The sequence below is a fragment of the Penaeus monodon genome, unplaced genomic scaffold (genome assembly GCF_015228065.2).
Source record: "Penaeus monodon isolate SGIC_2016 unplaced genomic scaffold, NSTDA_Pmon_1 PmonScaffold_4023, whole genome shotgun sequence".
NCBI lineage: Eukaryota > Metazoa > Arthropoda > Malacostraca > Decapoda > Penaeidae > Penaeus > Penaeus monodon.
Genome location: NW_023658806.1, coordinates 12,501 through 17,500, shown reverse-complemented (window position 1 = coordinate 17,500; position 5,000 = coordinate 12,501). Strand labels below are relative to the sequence as shown.

The following is a 5,000-nucleotide window of genomic DNA, read 5'->3' as shown; positions in this document are numbered from 1 at the left end:
GGTTACTGGTGGCCTACCATACAAATCCAATTAAGGCATTACATGTAGACCTACTTGACGAATGAAATGATGGCTGAGTTTCTAGTTGGCTGACCAATTTCTAGTAGGCATAAGAATTGTGGAATTCTTTTTTTCTTTTCTTTTCTTTTCTTTTTTTTTCTTTTCTTTTCTTTTCTTTTCTTTTCTCTTCTTCTTCTTCTTCTTCTTCTTCTTCTTCTTCTTCTTTTCGAATATGTAATGTTTTGTCTTAACAGGGAATGGATTGTCAGTATAGTACACAATCCTTTAACTGAAATCCTTAGCATTGGTTATGTATCAGGTTTGTGATTTTTTCAATTTTCAGAAATTCAAACCAATATTGCAAAAAAGATGTATGGGGGTAATATATATATATATATATATATATATATATATATATATATATATATATATATATATATATAATATATATATATATATATACATATACATATATATATACATATATATATATATATTATTATTATTATTATTATTATATATTGTTATGGTTTATTTATAGTCATATACTTATAAAGTGTACTAAACTCTACACTAAAAGTATATATTCTGTTTCAGAGTTTTCGGTTTCACGTGTTTGTGGTATGTGGTGTGCGATTGTCAATCTGTATTCGTATTCTGGTAATTTTCTGTACACATAGAACTCGTCCTCCATTACATAGAAGTATCAAAATGTTTATTATCTAATAGTACCTAAAAAAATATTTCCCACAGAAAATGCAAAGAAATTAACGTATTGCTGCCGGGCATGGCATGTACATACATGCCATGCCCACTGTGAATTTACTTTATTAAATGTTTTTACACATAGATGGCTGCACTTGTACTAAGTCAACCATTTACTTTTTTCCTTGATTTACAAAAATATTTTACATTATCTTGTTTTACTGTTATTAATGTTGATAACATTTATAGTAATTATAATGTCTAAAAATAAAATAACACTATGATATTTTTCCACTAATTCAAGGCAAGGTGGAATGAGGTAAGGTCACAAGGTCTACTAATTGACTCCTTTGTGCTAAGCACCAGCAGAGCCATCTATGTGCGGAGACATTTCACACACACACACACACACACACACACAACACACCACACGCACACACACACACACACACACACACACACACACACACACACACACACACACACACACACACACACACACACACACACACACACACACACACACACACATACACACACACACACACACACACACACACACGCACACACAAAATATATATATATATGTATATATATATATATATATATATATAGAGAGAGAGAGGAGAGAGGAGAGAGAGAGAGAGAGAGTAGAGAGAGAGGAGAGAGAGAGAGAGAGAGTGCAGCATTTTCCCAGCGGCATTGGGTTATTAAAGTATAAAGTTTCTACCTCGAGAATGAAGTAAGAATTAAGGATAGAAAATGGTATTTGTCACAAAAAAAAAAATTTAATGAATAAATAAACTAAGAGTTAAGGGTAGGTTATTGTACGTAAAATATACATTCATATTTATAAGTAGAAAGTTATCTACAGTGGAAAAAAGCTCCAGATTAAGTAATGATCAAATTTATTGAACTCAGGTTTTCTGTTTTTTGTTCCTCATATATATTTACCTATTCTACTTTTCTAGATGATGACACAGTAAAACCAGACAAAATTAAACAAAAACATCGAAAGCTGTTTCCAGAGGGTGAAGAAGGCTTGCACAGCTGCCAACAAAGACAAAGATTTGAAGACTTCCGCTGCAAATCCACACTTTTACTGTTGCTGTGCTGCCCGAGTGTGAAGAACCAGCTGGTAGTGAGATTTCTAAAGATTTGCAGCTTGTCATCTCTTCTGTCCCGACCTTAAAGGAATCACATTTTCTCTCTATTGTAAAGAATCAGAGGTGTACAGATGTCTCATATACATTCTCAGCTTCCTGCCAACTTCATATCTTCCGACACTCATAGAGGAATATTTTGCATCTACGGATGGAGTAAAACCAGTTACTCTCGCAATGTCATTAGAGCTTTTCATGTCTTACCTACTCTTTTGGAAATCAAATTCATACTTGGAAAATGTGAAAGCGATATTCTAGAATGCTTAAATTTTGTTTGTGAAGTTTCTGGCTTCCAAGAATGTATCGAGTGACTCAAAAGTGCAGAAAAAATCAAGTGCCATTTTTCATGTATCTCACAAAATATCTCTTGGTGATGCTAAATGTGTACATAGGCAAAGAACTGGAATATCCAGAAATCCCAAATCATTAATCTGTTGGAGAGATATGTGGAAAAGAGAGGAGAAGGAGAACAAATCCCAATGAGGAATAATCTCTTTACAAAAGATTTTTGTGATTACATTCCTTAAGCTTTGTCAGCAGAAAAATGAAGCAATTAACATTGGAATGTGGATGGATTGGAGTAAAATTTAAACCCTACCAGTTAAGTGTCATTCCTCACAAGGGCTCTACTGTCCATTCAAACAAGACTGCAAAAAAGAGCTTTCAGCCCGTTATATGTAACATAGCCTTCGATATCATACAGATCTTTGACTTGCACCCAAATTTGCATAAATCCTGCCAGACCAGTAGTGTCAAGACTTTTTCCCAGTTCATGAAACAAGTAGCCTGTGACCCCGACTACGACCCAGATTATGAACCTGGGTTTAGAGCAGCTCTTACAGGAGATTGAGCTAAAAGATGAAAGGGAGCAAAAATTACTTGAGATCCTCCTGGACAAGAGGAGATCTATTCCCCAGAAATGCATCGACTCGGTGAAAAATCACCCGGAAAGTATCCTGCAAGACCCGTAGAGTGTGCTGGTGAAATTCATTGATTATGTGAAGTCTGGAAATGCCGTTATGCAGAGTGGCAGGAGGTAATGTGTTAAAGACATGCACTGTTATTGTTCTTTAGTTCTTTCATTTAAAGTAAAGATGACTGCCATTTAATTAAAGTATAGATATTAGAATGTATTCTTGCTTACAAAGAAAACTTTTATTTATATTTATATACATCACAAACCATTTTCCACTTAATTTGCAGATTTCCTTATTATACTCTTCCATCATCACCTCAGTCAAAAATATAGCAACGGATTCCTTCAGGTTTTCTTTAATGGCAAGCCCTTTCACTCAAAAAAAAAAATGAGAAAAGTTTCAGACTATAGCAAAAAATGGTCCAAATTTTCCTACTTGAAACTATCAAACAGTTATTATATTTTCACAGCACTATTGGGATCATATATAGTGAGGGAGATTTGCACCTTGGGCAGTAGGCCTTTGTAGGGATTCAGAATAATTCAATATAATTGATGCAGTGGTGCATTGGATTCATTGGTGCACAGTTACATAAGTTTCTGAATGAACTTATACTTGTAAATACATTGCATGGCTTTATTGTAGTTTTACCTTTATTTTTACAGTTCATCTTAAAGTTGGCTGAAGATATTCCATCTGAGGATCTGTTGCCAATAATATTGGAAAAGTTAGATTCGGCCAAACGAAACCCTTTAAAAACCTCAAATTTTAATCTTCAAGCAACAGCTGTTTTCAATCAGCTTGTGGGAGAGAACGCACCAGGGGTAAGAGTGATTCACTTGTCTTTAAAATGATAAAAAGTGTTATTTCTTCTGTGGCTTTTCTCATTATTTACATATTAGAAGGATGTTGACTTTATATCAAAACTGTAATGGATGTAAATAGCTTTGTAGAAAAGTTCCTTGTTTGTATGACAGGTTTTTTTTGGGTTCTTTCTTTTTTTTTTCTACTTTATGATATTTATGATTGATCTGAAAGGGCATTAGATAACCATTCATCATTTTAGGAGCAGGAAAAACAGGGTAAGCATAATTTATTCTTTCAGGCAAAAAAAGAAGCATGTAGCTAGTCCTAATCCATCACAGAACAGGATAGCCAGATTTACTAAACGTAGTCTCACATTTAAAGCAGGGGAGAAAAATACTTATATAAAACCCAGTCCATCATTTCAATGCAAGAGAAGTATGTTTACCTAATGCCTAATCCAGGATTTCAGATGTAAGAGAAAAACCAATCCATCATTTTTAGATGCAATAGAAACACACTTATCTGAGACCTAATCCCTGATTTCAGATGCAAGAGAAACACATATGGTTGTGTCTCCAGTCTGGTAAGGAAGTGATCCAACAAGCTGTCACTTTGCCCATTAGTTTCCTGGGTTAGTTCCCGTCATGGTACGAGCCTTGTCAGCCATCTCTGAAGTTTGCCAGGGAACTTCACCATCTGGTAAGGGAAAAGATTACTTGTTTTTTTACTTCATAGATTTTTTAAAATGTACTCAGCCCCAAAGGTAAATACTAGTTATTGATAGTATTATCAGTAATGTAGTAGTAAATGAGTTTTTATGGGGACATTAAAAGAAAATGTTTTTGTTTAATATTAAATTATAATAATAAACACCTATGAAATTGTATTTGAGAATATGGACATTTTCTGTTTATTATCTTTTCTGTGCCCTTAAAGAATAGAAAAGTTTGAAGCTTCTTATGTGCACAGATAGGAAATGTTTGAAAAAAAAGGCTCTTGTTTCCTAAGGAAATGTAAGAATTAACTTGAAAATCTTTCTCCCAGTGCCCCAAAAAAGACATTATTATGAGAGCACTATATAATGTGTAACCACAGGAAGAAAGAACAGCAAGAAATTTTAAGTGGGGAAATGTATCAGTAAAATAGTTTTTGATATTTGTCTGTCTGGGTTTAAAGTTAACCCCCAGCTTACTGAACTTGCTGTAGATCTTCCTTTAGGGTTATAGTACCTTTTTTTCTACTGCTTACAAAATCAGAATGCCAATAGGACTTCTGAAACTTATTTAAAATCCCTTATGGATGTTATTGTATCTTGTCATTGTAGTTTGATTTTAAAGTTTACCATGTCTGCATTTTTTTGTTTTCTTCATTATTAGATATATATATATATATATATATATATATAATT

General features: G+C 33.5%; 1 pseudogene; it reads left to right on the top strand.

The window, feature by feature from the left end:
• LOC119570817 overlaps nucleotides 1-5,000 on the top strand; it is an 11,475-nt pseudogene that overhangs the window by 2,243 nt on the left and 4,232 nt on the right.